The sequence below is a fragment of the Erpetoichthys calabaricus genome, chromosome 14 (assembly GCF_900747795.2).
Source record: "Erpetoichthys calabaricus chromosome 14, fErpCal1.3, whole genome shotgun sequence".
In the NCBI taxonomy this organism is placed as follows: Eukaryota; Metazoa; Chordata; class Cladistia; order Polypteriformes; family Polypteridae; genus Erpetoichthys; species Erpetoichthys calabaricus.
This window is the reverse complement of record NC_041407.2, coordinates 6733692-6754272: the sequence shown is the minus strand read 5'-3', so window position 1 is coordinate 6754272 and position 20581 is coordinate 6733692.

Sequence of the window (20581 nt, the reverse complement as noted above, 5' to 3'; positions counted from 1 at the left end):
AGCAGCGAAAAATCCGCGTTATATATTTAGATATGCTTACATATAAAATCCGCGAAGACGTGAATCCGCGAAAAGTGAACCGCAAAGTAGCGAGGGATTATTGTAAACTTAATAAGTTATAGCGTAATGAAAATTGCATAATTAGATCTGGACCACCCTCTATCTATCTATCTATCTATCTATTATATAAAAAAAAATCTTGGGTCGGTGATCATCTCGCGGAGACTCTTTGAAGTCCCGCGAGACTTCTTGCACGTCATGCCCTACTTACAAACAATTTCTCGGAGACACTTTAACGTCCCGCGAGACAAGGAAGTGAGACAAAAGGACAGCTGCTATACAGGCTTTTAAATGATTGACATGCAGTGCGACATGCAGAACACGCAGCACGGTAGCAGCAAGCCAGCAGCTGATCCCTCCGCATCTCCTTAGTGTGTGTTCACAACGCGAGCTGCAGAGACGTGAAGCGGCTAGCGTGAAGTGCGTCCTCGGGGGTGGGGGTTGTGGGGTGGGCGAGCGAAGCAAGTAGGGGGCCAATGGCCAATGTCGCTGTAAATTGACTGGCCAATGTCCAATCTTTTCCTCGATTTAGGGATTTGGCCAGCCAGTTTGCGAAATGGCACGGGGCGATCGGCCAAAGTCAGAAGAAAAAAGGCATGAGCAGCGATTTGTTGTGCACTTAGTAGTGCAATCGTATTGAGTGTAGCCTTGGCGGCTTCTGTTCAGAAAGCGGATGCCACTTGGTTGTTTCACAATAATTAAGATTTGGTATATAAGTAGGTTTCACATTTTTGTTATAATTTTTGCCCTAAGATAGTGACTTAACATCAGGGACCTATTTTATTGACCTTAAGGTTAGTGTTTGGGCGAAGGGAAGGCCGTCTCAAGTGGTGTCCTCTTTCTGAACAAGACCCGCCTTGAGCATTCTCTCGTGCAGAATGGAAAAGTCACTTCTGAATCTGCATCTGAAAGTTTTAAGCATCTCCGCAACTTGAGCGGACAGTCTTATATCAGCACATTGGATTTTGACACTTTGCGAAATGGCTGGCCAAAGTAGCATATACACTGGTCATTTCTAGTAATTTGGACTTTGGCCACACCGTGTGGCCAAAATGCGAAATGGCCGGTCAATTCGGGAACTGGCAGAAGTTCAGGTTTTGGCCGTAACATATATAGATATAGATATATATATATATATATAGATATATATATATATATATATATATATATATATATATATATATATATACATACTGCGGTGGGTTGGCACCCTGCGCGGGATTGGTTCCTGCCTTGTGCCCTGTGTTGGCTGGGATTGGCTCCAGCAGACTCCCGTGACGCTGTGTTAGGATTCAGCGGGTTGGAAAATGGATGGATATATATATATATATATATATATATATATATATATATAGACACACACATTTACACACTATCATCAACATAATAATGGAGAATTTGAAACAGTTTGTAGGTTTGTGCCTATGACATAACTTTATCTACTACGGATTATTAATGCCAGCGGGCAACTGTTCATATATTTGCTTACGTCAAGGTGACAAGTCGCCGCTCTTCAGGGCTAACGCGGACTCATATAGTGGTTGATTGGCGTACAATATGGTGCAGTACCAGCTTTTCTTTTTCAGATTTCTTCATGATTTACACACACGCTGTGCAGTTAGAGGGTGAACTCAATAGCGACAGTGATGTTTCCTCTGTCTACGTCGCCGTATCAGGAGGATTTTCAGCACAACTATGGTGATGTTCAGGTCTAATTTCGCCAATCCAATGAAGGAGGAACCTCGGACCCCACAGGTTAAAATCACTGTGGACTGTCTGATAACAGCGCCCTCCCCAGGTAAACACAGAAAACTACAATCTGGGCTGCAGGTTTGCATTTACCAGAGGCAAACGAATGCGAATGCAACATCATACTGAAGTCAGTTAAGCAACACCACAAAATGCAACTCCTGGGTCGCTCAGAGCATGTTCATTTAACTGAGATCTGAACGCCAGCATGGACGGGGCGTAAAGTTCCATATTGATGGCAATTGAACAAACACAAAGTCTTTCCAGGAGTAGGCAGACAGACTCCTCAGCTGGGAGTTCTGCACAAAAATCACCGCATGACGGAGTTAGAACTCCAATTTAGCAAAAGACGATTTGAGGTCCTGATGCCAGTTAAGAAACAAAGACCCAATTACAAGTTGAAGAAACGTCCAAAGTGCTAAAACTGTAGAAAGACAGAAATTATATTTAACAGACACACACACACACACACACACAAAAATAGCCGGAGGCAAGGACATTGTGAGCAAGATTACAAGAGTGAGAGGGAAGCGGAGCTGATAAAACCCACATCTGCTCTAAGCTGAAATAAAAGATGAAGGAGGGAGAGGAAAACACAAAGAGTCTGAAGAAAGGGGGAACGAGAAAAGTAGAAGCCAGCAAGTAGGGGTAAAGACAGGACAGGGGTGGGCAATGGAAGGACGAGGAGGCAAATGGAGGAGCTCTGAAGATTAGAAGGACAGGACCTGGGAAATTAGAGTCATTTGTTGGAATGCTGAACTGGAGGAAAACGAGAAGTCTGAATGGATTCTCATCTAACTGGAAACCAGTAACTGGCAGGGTGGGCAAAGGGTGCAGTGAAAGAACGTGGAAAAGGACAAAGAGCAAATCAGTTTTGCAAATCAGAATTGCAAAGAACATTTCAAACAGTAAGTAAAATGTGGACTGAAGAAGAAAGGGGAAAGTGGCCATTAGGAGCAGATTCATACGTCACAGGAGCCACGGGAAGGAGATTTGTACCCTCATGAGGTGTCCAGAGTGGCTTAGAAATCTACAATTGAGATCCGGCAAAGAAAGATGGGTTTGGGCACTGAAGTGGCAGGTGAAAAGTGACAAAGGACCACCAAGAGCTGGAATAAAATACCCAACGGGACAGTAGCTAAATGCATGAATTATTACTACCAGAAGATTCAAAGAATAAATACAATGAAATTGTGAGGCTCAGCCATTAGAGACGGGACCTCTAAGTTATGTAAGACTCTGCCATCTGCCATCAGATGACTCACTGCCACAGTCCAGCATCCCCTTATGAGAGCGGCTGCTTCGGCTGGTCAGATTGCAACTGTGTTTGTAAGTTTTTGTCAGTCACAGCAGTGGATTGGTCACTAACTGCTCTATTATATTTCTCTTCTCAGTATGCTACTTTGTTGAGCTACTGCTCCTTTTCTTAAATTAAGGAAGGCACCAGGGTAATGGAGACTTTAGGATTCATTGCTTAATGTCACAATGAGAGACCAGACTGTCTTATTTTACTTCACTTTGTAACGTTCTAGACCTGAATACCTGCTCCTGTGCTTTTAAGCAGGAGAGCAGCCATTTATCCTGGTTAGTAAGCCTGTGACTTAGCCCAAGAGAAATGACCCCCTCGCCAAACACAGGTTTTGTTCTCTTCACCTCTCCTCCATTCTCACCTGACTACATCCGAATTCTGACATGAACTACTAACGCTTTGGAACAGATAGCCCAGATGTTTTGTAGGTGACTTCAGGCAACAAGAAATGAAGCTCAAATAGTTGTGGCTCATTGTGGTGAAACCAAGGGGGCTTCACTGCACTTTGTTGAGGCTTTCTGGAACACACGTTACTGTCCTTACCAGGTAGCCTGGAGTACTGCAAACATTCATGGGCTCTGTGCAATGAGATGGACCTTTCTGTATATATCGCCCTATCTATCCATCTGTCTATGTATTATATAGTGCCTATCATATCTATCTATCTATCTATCTATCATATAGTGCCTTCCATATCTGTCTATCTATCTATCATATAGTGCCTTTCATATCTATCTATCTATCTATCTATCTATCACATAGTGCCTTTCATATCTATCTATCTATCTATCTTATAGTGCTCTATCTATCTATCATATAGTGCCTTTCATATCTATCTATCTATCGTTCCAGATAGCCAGGGCGTTTGCCTGGCTGAGATGCCTTCATAATCTGAGGGACAAAGTGTACACAGGGCATTATCTCCCCCAGATCACTAGATGGCAGTTCCCCTGGGTTGCAGTAGCCCCATGTTTTCATACAGGGAATTCTGGGAGTTGGGGTTTGATTGCTCATCCCTATTGGGTTCCAAGGGTGCCAACCAAGGGGTGCTGCAGGTATTGCGGAGCCCTACTTTGTTGGGCTTCCGCCTCACCCAGAAATGCTTCTGGACCATGCTGGAAGTACTCCTGGGTGCAGGAAAGAAGCCCGCTGCCACTGCTTCAAGAGCCGGAGTCAAGATGTAGAGGATGACACTTGCTGGGAGGAGTGGAGGTGGAAGACAGAGACTGAGAGAAAGAAGAAGAAGAAAAGAAAGGGATGTGTGCTTTATTCTACTGAGTGTATTGGAGCTGTACTGTGGTTTATTGTGGGAAACAATTGGGAAGCATTTCCCACAGCAGTGTGTCTTACTGAGCTTGTGACTGTGTCTGTCTGTTTTGGGTTGGGGGAGCTGATGTGCCCCCTGTAGGCCACATTATCTATCTATCTATCTACGTACACTAAGTAAGATTTTTCATTGCACTATTGCCATGTTACAGTTGTAAGTCTGTGAAGTCACTCTGAGCCTGAACACAGTGAAGAGTACTATACACAAATACATTTAATTGTATTGAATAATGGATGAAAGACACTGAACAGATAGATAGAGTGAAATGCACTATATGATAGATAGATAGATAGATAGATAGATAGATAGATAGATAGATAGATAGATAGATAGATAGATAGATAGATAGATAGATAGATAGATATGAAAGGCACTATACGATAGATAGATAGATAGATAGATAGATAGATAGATAGATAGATAGATAGATAGATAGATGCCCTGGACTACACTTTTTGAAATATAAGATTTTTTTGTTGTTTGTTTCATCTCATCATTTTTCATACAATGTAGCAAGTAAATATAAAATATTAATATTGTGCAGCAGAAATGCAGTAATGAGGCTTCAGAATGAAGATCATACCAAATCATTTTAAAATCTATTACATGAAACCCTAACACAAGGACCTGTCTTGTTCAGCAATGATAAATCAGGTGATGTGCAAACAGGACGCTTTCCAGTGGGCTTTGCTCTTCGCCGGCTCTCCTCGCCCCACTTCGTGCAGCTGCTCCCGAAGAGACGTGTACACTCGGCTCTGGCATGTCCAAATCAAGCTTTTGCGGGATCGCACTTCTGGGTATAATCAATCTTCCAACTAAAGGTATTGGGAATGTGGTACACCATTAGTGTCATCAAAAGTGTTGTGAGAAGACTCTCTTGATTATTAGGTTTCCTAAATTAAGCTCATCTACCCTACTTACAATGCTGAACAATTTGTAACAGAAGAGAGATTTAAAATAGTAAAATATTCTAAAGATGGCACAGTCACTGTCTGTGTCTGAGTTCCAGGCCCGGCTGCTGTCAATGTGGCATTTGCACATTCTCTCCGTTTCATCCCAAAGATGTCTGTTAGGTTGATTGCGGATTCTCACCCAATGCGAGTGTGGCAGTGTGTGTGAGACAATGACCCTTTGTTGGGCTGGCATCCCTTCGATGTGTACATTTACGCTTAGTGCCCAGTGCTGCCAAGAAAGGCTCAGACCCTGATTTGATTCGATTGATTTGATTTGAGTTGGGCCGAACAGGTTTGAATAAATAGGTTTGTGTAAAATATATTAGGTGGATGCCAGACAATTAAGCCCACTGATACAGCCAGAAGAGGCTGGGCCTTTTTAAAGACCCCCAATTCTGTAAACTGTGCTGTATGTAGTCCATTTGCGCAGATATTAACTTCACTAAAACCTAAGAATTTTTGAGGTGTGGATCTATACGTTATCATGTGTGTACAGAAGGTGACCCCCTTCAAAGCTCTGACGAGGTAAGCAGTACCACCCTGGGGGGACGGGAGGTGTTGACGCTTACTGAATCTTTTTGTTTTCATGAAGCTCTGAGGGTCAGCCTAGCCCCACCCACAATACCCCAGAAGGCCCCGCCCCTTCCAGCACAGACGCCATAAAAGCGAGGTGGTCCCAGAAGGTGATGTCAAACTTGGGCCCTATTCTCAATGAAGACTGAGCTCCTGAGGTATTGCTACACTATTTGGGATGGCTGTTTGAAGCCCCTTTTATTTTCTTTCTCTAAGCCCAGAGGCAGTTGTTTTTTTTTTGTTTGACCCAGCTGGTACCCCAACATTTCTGCAGCCTACTCTGGTCTGTTCACCTGGTCACAGTGTATATGGGATGCCATCACACCTCAAAAAGTGAGATGGCAGAAAAGCGATGAATTTCCAGGAACAGTTAACCAAAAAAAAAAAAGATATTTAAACCAATTTGGTGTTTGTCCCCCAAAAAAACACCCAAGCAGCCTTTTTGAAGTGGTCTCTCTGTGGACAGCCTCTGTAAAACTCTGGAAAGATCTTCAGGCTGGTCCTCAAAGCTAAAGTTACCACATAAAGTGGATTTGATTTTTCTTTCTGCCGCTTTGTCCAGAAATGGAGACCCTACAGAATGTCCCACCTCACCCCTTTAGTACTCCGCCAGTTTCGATGAATCTCCTTAACGAGGTCCCCTGCAGAAATGGCAGAAGTCCTATCGATACGGCCGTGTCCAGGACTGGTTGTTCCTCTTGCACCTAAAACTGCTATGACAGGCACCTGCTCCCTTGGACCCTAAGAATGGATTGAGCAGCTTGAAGAGTGAGAGGATGGATGGAGTCATGGATGCTCCTAATATCCAATATGCAAAATGGAGACTTCCTTCCTCTTTGACATGGTAAATAGTCACATTTAGCCAAGTCCATCTGTCCATTCATTATCCAACCCGCTATATCCTAACTACAGGTTCACGGGGGTCTGCTGGAGCCAATCCCAGCCAACACAGGGCGCAAGGCAGGAAACAAACCCTGGGCAGGGCGCCAGCCCACCGCAGTTTAGCCAAGTCATTCCCAGTAAATTAAATTGGGCTTTTAAACTTTATCTTATCTTTTCCCCCAAACTCTCTCACTTATTGTTGATTGATGTCGACCATAATCAAATCATTTTTATACCGTACTAGCTGTACCCCACGGCTCCGCCCATGTAGTAGTGAAACAGGACAAAACTTTAAAAATCATAAAAAAAAATTTTTTAATATGTAATTTGTATTGAGAAGAATTTATATTGATAGCTTTCATATCCAAGGACCTCTTAATATACAATATTTCTGGTTTTGCTCTCAAGGGCGAGAATGTAGCTGTGATCTCTTTGCCAAAAATGTAAAACGTTGGCAAGGTATCTCTAGCCAAGCAGAAGGTGGACACACTCCATCGTCAAATGTTGGCACTGTGTCTGATGGGAGAGTGCCCCCCCCGTATGGGGAGAAAAGCATGTGGCCATGATATCTCTGCCAATGAGCAGCTACCCTCTAAAACACCCATAGCTCTGATCTCTCTCTCTCAAAAACATCAAATGTTACTCCTTAACAATCTCTAGATGATAATGTCTGCTGGCATCGCCAGCTAAGAGGAGCCAAGGTGCGCTCCAACATGTGGCGCGAGGCAGAGTGACTCGAACAGAGGCTGGCATGTGAGTGAGGAGGGCCCTGCCTGCCTGCCCCTCACCTTGGCCCACAGTCCCTCTCTCGGATTCATGCAAATAAATCAAGTGAACTATGATACTTAGCGCAATGAGAGAAGTCGCCAAATCAACCGGAATGTTCAAGCAAATTCTAGAAAAAAAACCCAATCTAAATCCGTTAAGTGGTTCTCTAGTGAAAAGCAGACAGACCATATATATGTGTATACATGTGTGTATATATATATATATATATATATATATATATATATATATATATATATATGTATATGTATATGTATGTATATATATATGTATGTATATATATATATATATATATATATATATATATATATATATATATATGTTATGTATATATATATATATATATATATATAATATATATATATATATATATATATGAGAGAGAGAGAGAGAGATTATTACCTACATACCACATTGCACATTAAAATCTCAAGATGCCAACGTACTAAAGATTTCAAGGATTTCAGTGCCCACTTGCAATGGAAAAACCTATTAACTGCCATTTTATTCAAAACTGAGTTTTTTTTTTAGTTTTTGGAGTTACTAGTGTCTTTCCTGATGTTATAAGGTGGAGGTGATGACCAAATATGTCTTCATTCTGGTCACAGCATGATGGAAGAAGCTCGTATGTACACAGTATCCCATATACTGCAGGACAACAACCTAGCAACTCCACTGACCAATGAGGAAAGACCGCCTACCAATGACAACGTCGGATTACGATCACGTGATTGAAATGCTGCGACTGCGTGATTTAAATGGCAGGTGTTTTTGATTCGTGGAAAAAAAAAAAACAATATTGTGTACGTGAAGCTCTGGAAAAAAATTTAATCTAGAGATTGCTTTTTTACATAAATTTTACGTTCATTTTTTCGTTAATTGTAGGAGGGTTGACATCATTTTCTCAATTTCATGTGACATACTTGGTTTCTCCATAGTTGGTGAGAGTGGGAGGTCGAGCTTTCTGTGGAATGACCTGCTCGCTTTTAAGAGAGATGCTTCTTCGGTCTCAAGCTAAAGACTCACAACGTTAGGCCGGCATACCCCGACTAGAGCTGCTGATTAGCTGTTTGTTAGTACTTTGTACAAAAATATAAGAAATACAATATTTATAAACCGTTTGAACCCCCCCTCCCCCTGTCCTGCGTCTCTTGTTCTTGTGGCACTTGATGCTACGGCTCAACTGCCAAGCTTTCACGTTTTCCGTGATCATGGAAAAGACCCCTGAGAATACTGGGAGCCTTGGAAACAACTGATAGGGCGATTCTGTCATCAGATTAGAGGGTCCAGCATTGACTCTACAGTAGAATGAGCAGCCGGGGGTCTCGAGGAACCTGTCTGACTTTGTCTTTCCTAACTGACCGTGGACCTTCCAGAGGTTTTTCTTTTCCCATTGATGATGCAGACTGGAGTTTTCGTTTTTCGCAGATTAATTGATGGACAGCCAGCATCGGGCTTCGTTAATGTTACCCACTTTCACATCCTGGACCCACTAGATAGATAGATAGATAGATAGAGCAATATATAATAATAGATAGATAGATAGATAGATAGATAGATAGATAGATAGATAGATAGATAGATAGATAGATAGATAGATAGATAGATAGATAGATAGATAGATAGATAGATAGATAGATAGATAGATACTTTATTAATCCACAAGGGGAAATTCACAATGCACTTAGTCAATTTTCACTTGCATTATGCCTGAGGACGTCATCAGAGGGCTCTGCGTCTGCACTCAGTGGAGGGTGCAAGACCAAAATACGCAGAATGGAACTGAATTTATGAATTTTTTTTGACGTTAATGTGCTGATTTGCTTTTTAATATTTTTTTCCGTAATATTTGCTCCGGTCTTCAACGATCTGGCACACTGCTAAGGATGCAGATAACGAAGACTAACTAATGTATAGAACTTAATGACTAAGGCCAGACTGAAAAACACGCATGTAACCAAAATACAAAGATCAACAATAATTTCACTTCAACAATACAAAGAAAAACAAAAAAACCTAAAGAAATTATGGGGGAACGTTTTTTTACACAGCAAATTATTAAATGTGAAACTGGCTGAGGTAAGGAGTGGATTGCATTGTTTGTTTTTTGTGGGTTTAGTTAACAATTTCTTGCTTTGCTACATTAGCATTTGCTGAAGAGGTATCGGCAGGGGGGCTGTGCCAGCCTGTAAAATAATGCCAATAGGGACGCGATTAAAGAAAAATGAAAGCAATTTAATTTAATTGAAAATGAAACGAGAGGGGGAATGAACAGAGAGAGCACACGTAGCAAAGTGGGCCGGGATTGTGCCTGCCTGAAGGTGTACCCTTACTGTCTGGTGAGGTGGTCTCGGCGCCACTGTCTCAGCTCACAGGTAACTCTCCAACTAATAAATCCCACTCATCCCCTTCCCTGCCCCTCTCTCTCTAAGATATTCATTCAGCTTTTTCCCAGGGTTTTTGGTTATTTAAGAAATGAGAACAGTCTGGAAGAGAACAGGCCATTCAGCCTGACAAAGCTCGCCAGTTCTGTCCACTTATATCTTCCAAGTCGAGTTTTGAAAGTCCCTAAGGTCTTACTGTCTACCACACTACTTGGTCGGTTATTCCAAGTGTCTGTCGTTCTTTGTGTAAAGAAAAACTTCCTAATGCTTGTACGAAATTTACCCTTCACAAGTTTCCAACTGTGTCCCCGTGTTCTTGATGAACTCATTTTAAAGTCACCATCTTGATCCACCGGACTAATTCCCTTCATCATTTTGAACACTTCAGTGAGATCTTCTCTTCATCTCCTGTAAAGGCTCAGCTCTTTAAACCTTTCCTCATACCTCATCCCCTGTAGCCCTGGAATCAGCCCCGTCGCTCTTCTCTGGACCTTTTCTAGTGCTGTGTCACACACGTGTGCTTAGGAGGCAGCCAACAAGCCCTAAGGTGAGTGATCTACCACGAGATGAAGGGTTGATTTTGAGTACTAACGTCTCTCTCTCTCTCTCTCTCTCTCTTTTACCAGACCCAAAGACGACAAATAATAATTCTACGCACTTACCTCCACCACTTCAGGATTCTCAAGATGGCCACTCCACATCAATGCCATTTCCGGCTCCAAAAGATGACGTCACTCCTGCCTCCTACTGATAACGTCACTTTCCGATCCCGCCACGATGACGTCACGCCTGCCTCCTAGTGATGACGTCACTTTCTGGACCCGCCATGATGACATCACTTCTGACCTACAGTTTTGATGTCATTTCCTGCCATATTGTCAAATGCTTTGGGTTTATAATCCTTTCTCATTCAACTTTCATCAAGTCCGACGGACATTATACGGGCCAATTTCCCCAACTCAAATTTCTCGTATTATAGCTGTTATGTCCTTTTTGTAGCCTGGAGATCAAAACTGCAGTCAGTACTCCAGATGAGGCCTCACCAGTGAGTTACAAAGCTTGAGCAGAACCTCCTGTGACTTGTACTCCACATATCAAGGTGCTACATAACCTGACATTCTGTTTTCCTTCTTAATGGCTTCTGATCACTGTCTGGCAGTTGATAATGTTGAGTCCACTACGACACCTAAATCCTTCTCATAACGTGGACTGTCGATTTTCAGACCACCCATTGTGTATTCAAACCTAAGAAGATCTAAACTTAATGCAAGCATTAGGCTCAACTCCTTTCATCTTTCCTCATAACTCATCCTCTGTAGCCCTGGACTCACCCTAGTTGCTCTTCTCTGCACCTTCTCTAGTGCTGTTATGTCCTTTAAATATCCTGGAGACTCAAACTGCACACAGGACTCCAGATGAGGCCTCACCAGTAAGTTATAAAGCTTCAGCATGACCTCCTGTGACTTGTACTCCACGCTTCATAACCTGACCTTCTGTTTGCCTCCTTAATGGCTCCTGAACACTGTCTGGAAGTTGATAGCTTAGAGTCCACTACGACGCCTAATTCCTTCTCATAAGGTGTACGCTCGATTTTCAGAAAATGAAAAAATTTTCTTCCTTCCCTTTTCTTCTCTGGCGTTTATGAGATTCGATGTTTGATGAATAGTTGAGTGTGGTGAAGCAAATCATCAGACTTAAATGCTGACGTACGCAAGTATGTGTGGTGCTTTTCTTCATCCATTTCTCGCATCGGCAATACTAGTGTCACATATTCCCCATCGTGATGACACGATACACGTAAAGGCCTCATGTGCCAGCTTCTGTGTTGCTGTTGCCCTTTGCACCTTTGCAACCGGATCTCACACTGCCACCTGGTGGAATCCTCCATCCTAAATATTGTCAGTACACTGCTTAGGTAGCAGCAAAACCCGCAAGCGTACGCATCGTGTAACATCAAATATCTCCTGGCCACACACATGCCACTACTTTCCAGAAATGTAATTGACAAATTTTCACACCGTTGTAAGTGCCGTGGATGGAAGGTGGATCCTTGCTCAGCTGGGAAGCCATAATGGAGGCATGACGTGAGAGGGGGCATGGGGATGATGGGGCTGGATTATTATCCCAGTCTTGGGGGGGGCTTGTTTATCAAGAGCAGTTCCTCCTCTAGTACAACAGATGGCACTGCTCCACTGGTGTGGACATGTTATGTAAACCCACAGGGTTGTTCTGAGGGACAACCCTGCTGGGGACCTCTAGTGCCACCCGAGGGCACTGCAGGGAGAAGGGGGGGGGGGGGCCCTGTTCCAGGGAACTTCCGCCTGACAGTGAAGTGCTTCCATCCCAGATCCGGCATAAAAGGATGCCATCGAGCCTCCTCCAGTGAGTCAGAGTCAGGAGGCAGAGGGCAAAGCTCACATGGAGGAAGAGGAGAAGAAGAAGGTGTATTGCGAACTGAACTGTAAAAAAAGGTCCATCCATCCATCCATTATCCAACCCGCTATATCCTAACTACAGGGTCACGGGTGTCTGCTGGAGCCAATCCCAGCTCACACAGGGCGCAAGGCAAGAAACAAACCCCGGGCAGGGCGCCAGCCTACCGCAGGGCACACACACACACACACACACACTCACACCAAGCACAATTTAGGATCGCCAATGCACCTAACCTGCAGGTCTTTGGACTGTGGGAGGAAACCCACGCAGACACGGGGAGAACATGCTAAGTCCACGCAGGGAGTTACTCGGGAAGCGAACCCGGGTCTCCTAACTGCGAGGCAGCAGCACTACCCACTGCGCCACCGTGCCGCCCGTAAAAAAGGTATTTGGTGAAAAAGAAATGTTTATTTGCACCCAATCCTGTCTTGGTGTCCGGGGTTTCAGGGCTCGGTGGCCTCACCCTGGTGGTCACACCATAAAATAACACTTGATTTGGTGTTAAAATAAAATAACACAGCCTGGCATAATGTACAAAGAACACCCCGCGTCAAATCTGCACACAAACACCAGAGTTTGAAGACTTGTCTGTTGTGTTGCCATAAGAAAAGGCAAATGAAGAATTCTGTAGTATTACACAGCTTCTCATTTTCCATATCAGTATATCATGAACTTTCACGTCCATTATGGTGGTGTCCAGCACTGAACTGCCCCTTGAACCGACGGCCCTGCGATTTTAGGGCTCATTATAATAAATTCTCATTTTATATAACGCTGCTCCCAAAGGACACCATCACAAGGTGATTTATAAAGAGCAGAAGAGACAGAATTCAAAGCAACAAAGATAAGCAAAGTGCAACGCAAGATCATTCGGGAGCCTGTAGTAAAACTGAATATGAACTGATAAAAGATATCAGCAGATTGAAAATAAGATTTGACAGCCAACATACTGGAGTCAGCACAAGCATAACCAGGCACAAAAGTGTCCGTAAAGTGAAATTAAACAGATTTTATGGTGTAATTGAATGATTCACCCTGGGTTGGCATATCAGTTATGATTTATGGAACAGTCATTGCAAAGCCCTTCAGTTGGCGAGACGGGGGCACGTCCCGTCCTCAAGGATCCCAAATCCGCATTCTGTCGGTATGACGGTGTCTGCCCCTCGTGCTGTAGTTTGGGTCATTGGCATCTTTAAAGTGGTCGACCTGTGTGAGTGTGTGTGTGTGAACTGGCACTTGGTGCTCCTGAAGGCAGTCCCAACCTGTCCATGACATGAAATTCAAGTCAAATGGTGTCCGACAGATGGATGCTTTTCTTCATCAGGGCCACTGTGGACCCAATGCCCCTAGAAATCTCAGGGAGACTCATTTACACTCAACTTAGCAAAACGTTGTGACCACCAGGGGGTGCAGCAGAGCCCCAGACGCTAATACGCAACAATACAATTCATTTTTGTATAGTCCAAAATCACACAAGAAGTGCCGCAATGGGCTTTAACAGGCCCTGCCTCTTGACAGCCCCCCAGCCTTGACTCTCTAAGAAGACAAGGAAAAACTCCCAAATGGAAAAAAGGAAGAAACCTTGGGAAAGGCAGTTCAAAGAGAGACCCCTTTCCAGGTAGGTTGGGCGTGCAGAAAGAAGGGGGTCAAAACACAGGCCTGGGTTCAGGTATAAGGTGTTTACTCCTCCAAAATGTTCCCATTCCCACTTTTTTTTTCCGTTTGCACCACCAATTGATCGATTTTTCCTTCTCCTTCCGCGTCTCCCATGTGGTCTCATCCTCCTCCACTCATCCCAGGAAACCCGACTTCTTTTACACTACTTCTGGTGCCATGGCATTGCACACTGTCCTTACTTTACCAATAGAGATATGCCAGGCTAATAATGTGGAACATTAAAACAAACAAAAAAACTAAAAATCGGGAGTGGTCTCCCCAATACTCAGATATGGGGATGGATATTGGAGGAGTAAACCGCAAGACAATAATTTTATATTATGTACATTAAAGGACCATCAGCAACAAATCAAAACAAATTAATAATAAATTAAGAAATTACTATAAAAGTAAAGTTGAATAAATCGGACTCAGCAACTGCATGAATAAAAAAAAGTACCACTTCCGGTTAGAAATTTACGTTTTGTACGTAATACTAGTATGCAAAATTTGGTTGACCGAAGTGAAGGTGCACTCAAATTATTGTGTTTACACACACAGACATAATTTCAAAACTGGTATTTTTAGGCTCAGGGAAGTCTAAAACGTCTAGATTCATCAAAATCTCGAAATCGTATTTTTGGATGATTACAATAATTTCCCTATGAGAAAGTAAATCGGACTCTGGGAGGTCTAAAACGTTGAGATTTCATCAAAATCTCGAGGTCACATTTTTGGACAATTCCAATACTTTCCCTAGATGAGAAAGTAAAAATGGCTATAAACCCATTACAGTAATCCCTCGCTACTTCGCGGTTCACTTTTCGCGGATTCACGACTTCGCGGATTTTATATGTAAGCATATCTAAATATATAACGCGGATTTTTCGCTGCTTCGCGGGTTTCTACAGACAATGGGTCTTTTTACTTGCTTCCTCAGTTGGTTTGCCTAGTTGATTTCATACAAGAGATGCTACCCAATCAGAGCATGTAGTTAAGTTCCTGTGTGCTGCTGATTGGCTCAGCGACGGAGTGTTGCATTAACCAGGAAGTCTCATCTCACTCATTCATCATTAATGTGCTAATGCTTCAGGGGCCATGTCCAGGCACCAACAGAAGATGCAAATGATTGCAGAAAAGGTAAAAGTTTTGGATATGTTGAAGGAAGGGAACAGCTACATCGCTGCAGGACATCGATTCTTTTTATTTAAAAAGGAGGAAAAGCATATAAGATCTACGGCCGCAGTGTCCTTTAACCAGGGTGCAAAACGAGTTGCAAGTGGACGTGATAAGGCAGTAGTCTGGATGGAATCTGCTTTAGGAATCTTTGCAACAAGGTCGACGACGTCATGACCGCCTACAAGCTGCTACGTGTACTTCGCTATACAGTAAGTGTAAACTTATCTACTGATTTCATATTGCTTAGCAGTTGTCCCTGTTATTAATAGAGTAAATGGTGGGTTGTAAACAATACAGGGAGGGTTTAAAAACGTCCAAATACACGTTAAATAATTCAATAAATATGGTGTCCCTACTTCGCGGAAATTCAGTTATAATAAGTGAGTAATAAGTGATAAGCGAGGGATTACTGTATTCAAATTTGGCTTTTCTCACATCTTATATTTTAGTTGTACTCTTAATAGACTGTCTAGGCCAGGGGTCCCCAACCATTTTTCCCCCCTGAGAGCTACTTTTACAAAATGAAAGTGGCCGAGAGCTACTCACATTTTCTAACGTTTATTTCTCATAGTTTATTTCAACCCAGACAAACTGAATAAGCTTGTTTTGCCTGAACATTTTACAAAATGTTGGTGTCCACAACTCATATTTTGCATTAAAACATCACAAAAAATATTTTGTTCACCTGCAAGTGCATTTTGTATGTCTGTATGCATTTTCTAGTGTCTCTCACACTATTGAATTAAACCGTGAATGCTGTGTGGTGCCCGGCGGACGTTCATGCCCGGCCAGGACGCCCAGGAGGACCGGAGGAGGGCTTGTGGATGCTCCGGAACATGATGCTCCCTGGTTGCTGTGGGGACCACGTGTACAGAGCTTGGAAGCTCAACCCTGTAGGGGCCCGTGGTCACCGCCAGGGGGCGCTCCAATGCCTTGGGAGTGTTGGACCTCAGTACTTCCGCCACACCAGGAAGTGCTGGGGGGAAGAGAATTGGAGACACCCGGTGGACTTCCGGTTTCACCGCTGGAGCTTCCGCCACACAGGGGTGTGGCTACGAGCCCTCAGGATGCAGCTGGAGTCCTTCCGGGGTGAATAAAAGGGGCCGCCTCCCTCCAGTCAGGGGCAAGAGTCGGGTGGAAGAGGACGAAGCTTGGTAGAGAGGAGTGGAGGCGGACCAGAGACTAATAAGGCATTGTGTTGTGGCCAAGGACTTAAAGGGGTGATTGGTGCTGAGGCACTGGGTATGTGCACTGTAAATATGATGAATAAACGTGTGTGTGGTGATAGCATCGTGTCTGCCTGTCTGTGTCCGGGCTGTTCCCCACAGCTGTCAAAACAAAACAATGCAATTCCAAATACACAGATATGACTTCTTCATTTGTCATTTTGTCACATGTCACCGTGTCACTTCACAAGAGTATTCACATGTCCAGTTGGATGTGTGATGTGATTTTTAGTTAGTGAGATGACTGGCACTGCATGGAGTCAACAAGACAGGTGTCTGGTGGAGTGGAGCCACTCAGGTTCACTCTTATGGAGTTATTTAAATGTTCATCTGTCAGTCTTATTCTGAACTTTGATTTCATGACATTCATGTCAGAAAAGGCAGACGAGAGAACAATTGAATTCAACTTTGTTTGATATTTAAAATAAAGTGTTACTTAGGTCTTGATGAGTGTGTTAAAAGGATCGTGATTTGATATTTTGGAAAGATCACCCACCCTTAATTTGACTAATCAAGTTTTCAAGTGATGACATCACTTCCAGTTTCCGGCCCCACTGGTGACATCACTTCCTTTCCCCCCTGCCCCCACTGATGTCATCACTTCCAGTTTCCAGGCCCACTGGTGACATCACTTCCAGTCTCTGGCCCCACGGGTGATGTCACATCCTTTCCCCCCGTCCCCATTGATGACATCACTTCAGATTCCTGGCCCACTGATGACATCACTTCCTGTCACGGCCTTTACAGCCGCCATCTTTGCAATCTTTAATCAGTTCTGTTTTGGACTGAGACCTGTGAACATCTGACATCTCAACTTATTTACCCATTTTGCAGCCAGGCCACAATATACAGGTGGCTGCCCCAAACACTTTTTGATATCTATGGTCTATTCTTGTGACAATATGTTCAGGTGGTCAGCCCCCTAGGGGCTTAGACATACGGGGAAGCCATCAGACGAAGCTCTGTGGAGACGCCTCGAGGGCTTTGTGGTTCTTCTAATCTCATCAGTGGTTTCAGGAAGGGGAGTACAGATGTCTCACTGCAGGATGCTAGTGGTGTGTGAAGTTGGGCGATAAACTGGAGACAAAAACACGCAACTGGGAGAAGGAAGAGAAGCCAGATTTGAGAAGGCCAGACAGACAGACAGATGGAGGTGACGTTCACAGTACTTTACACGCTTCTTGAAAGTGGCATCACGTTACTGTTCTCCGTTCACAGATCCTCGACCTGACTGGCTAATCTAAGTTTAAGAAATCTTATTGTTTCCCTGGAAAGTGTAGAAGAAGTGCCTGCTTAGGCTGAGACGCAGCATGCTGTGGACTCCGCCAAGCACACAGAAACAACATTAAACAAAGAATATACACAAACGCTAGAATTATACACGTGTACGTCAAAGTAATTGAGTGCGACTATGATAAGACAGTGATTTCCTCAGTGCTTTTCAAGAATGGCTCAAGTGCGCATGAAGAGCCTGTGATGATCACGCCTGGCAAGAGACGCCATTGTTTACGAGTGGTCCAAGCAGCCGAGATTGCTTGCAATTCAATCCGTGATTATGTGTTTGTGCCGGCACACTTGAACGCCATGAGTGCCGGGCAGAAGCTGAAGTTTTCCTTATAGTAAGTTTTGGTCTGTACAATACAATGGGAGACTCGGGAAATAAATCCCACAGAAGGCAATCATTTCATCCATCCATCCATCCATTTTCCAACCCGCCGAATCCGAACACAGGGTTACGGGGGTCTGCTGGAGCCAATCCCAGTCAACACAGGGCACAAGCCAGGGAACAATCCTGGGCAGGGTGCCAACCCACCGCAGGACACACACAAACACACCCACACACCAAGCACGCACTAGGGCCAATTTAGGATTGCCAATCCACCTAACCTGCATGTCTTTGGACTGTGGGAGGAAACCGGAGCGCCCTGGCAATCATTTCGTAATTGTATTTATATGGAGCGGTTTGGCAAAACAACATCCGCTGTAGACTCCTCCAGAATAATCAAGAGATTACCGGAGAACGTTAAGATGTTAAGGGTGGCTGGTGGTCTTCTTGGGATTTGCTATTCTGGACAATTGAAAATGACTAACGTGGAAATATGGGACACGTTTTGGGAGACCAATGGCACTTTTACATGCACTTCCATCAGTGACGGACCGTGCATTTCACACCTAGGCCTTCAGTAGTGCTCCGTCTGAATCAACCCGCCCCTCAAAAACTAATTTATGGTTATAAAAACCATCTTAATATGCAGAAATACAGTATAAAGAGCCGTTGCATCGCAGATAGATAACTCCTGTAGCCACAATAAATGCCTTTATTGAATACCAGGGGTGAACAAGTTCCGTTCTACTGCAGCTACAGCCGCGACACACATAAAAAACATCAATAATAACTCATAAACTTGCAATATTATTTAGGAAAATTGCAAAATTTTACTCACCAAAAATTCGGATTATTTGTAAACAAAATCCATCCTCCTCTCTTTCCTCAAAAACAGTTCAATTACTCTGTCGTACAGATTATCCGTGCGCTTCAGTTCCATCACGAAGTCCCTTTCTATTGCCATCGAAGCTAATGCTGAAAGTCGAACCTGCCCTGTCGTATTTCTGGCATAAGTTTTAATTCGCGTTAGGGCTGAAAATGTCCGCTCGACAGAAGCAGTGGACACGGGAATGGTCACCGCCAAACATACCAATGTGTACAGCTGCCCCATGATGCTCTCATTCAGATTTTTCTGATGAAGGAAGTCAAGGAGATCAGTGGGAGATTTTCCTGCAAAATCATCCATGGCATACATTACAGTCAGTTCTGTTTTTAGCCGAGACAGATCAAAAAGTGCTCCGTGGCTCTGTGTTAAAGTGGAGAAGGCTGCATGCGGGAAATTTTTCTTGTATTCCCGAAGCTTCTGGGGGTTTAGGAGCGTGACAAACATCAGTTTTTCATGGTCTTGAAATCTGGTCTGTGTCTGGCAAATAACATTGTCCAGAATCCTGCCATGGAGTTGGCGGTAGTGCGCGTGAGGATCTTGCGCTTGACCTTTTCGTGCGCTCGGAGCGCCTGCGGTGCGTTCAGTGGCCTCGTGGAGTTCCTCATATCGGCTTCTATCTCGCTCAACGGTGTCGCAGAACTCCTTTACCCTAGTCAGACAAAACTGCACATCCAGTTTTTTTGTCCTGTAGTATTGAAAAGAGCACGTCTGAATACTGAAAAATGCCATTGAATGTGTGAAGCAAAAAACAAAACTCAAAATCATCCAGACGTGCTTTAAATCCATCAGCACAGCGCACTGTGTCCTCATCATACTCGTCATGATGCTCCACAATGTGAAGAAACAGTTCCTTTAGAGCGTCTCTTCTCTATCCAATCAATGGGTCTGAATACGGTGACGTTGCCGTACGCCTGCTAGACGGCCCTAGTGAAACCAACTCAAAATCTGATTGGTTGAAGCAACAGTTTAATCGACATTTATTTTGTGTTAGAGGGCCTGCAGAACGGATTGTGAAGGCCACCGGGCAGACTTCTTTGACTTTGACCCTGCCTGGCAACAAATGATGGCTGAAATGTGATTGGTTAAATGCTTTAATACAAAAATACATGTCTGGAAGCAGGCGCAGCACAACCATCGGAAAAGCTATGAAAGGAAGCGGACAGACTATTTGGAATTATTTAATAAGTATTCATGGACAAAATATAATTAACATCAGTTTATGATTGCAGATATTTTTTTAGGCCAGCAGAGAAGGCCTTGCAGGCCCTGACGGTCCGCCACATTCATTAAATCCATAAGCTAATTATTCACACCCAGTTGGCCTCAACGTGTTTTGAGAAGCATTGGAAGACTCTCATCTGGTGAATTTCTCTTGTGATGGAAACCAAGGGTCGTCAGCAAGCCCCCAAACTCCCAACACGAACACGCACAGAGTCAAATAAAGGATGGTTTATTCTCCAAACCCTCCACAGTACCTCAGAGTAGCACAAGCACAAATGATCTCTCCCTTCGTGTCTCTCAACAATCCACAATTCTTCTCACCTCCGCACTGCCCTCCTGCGGTTGAGT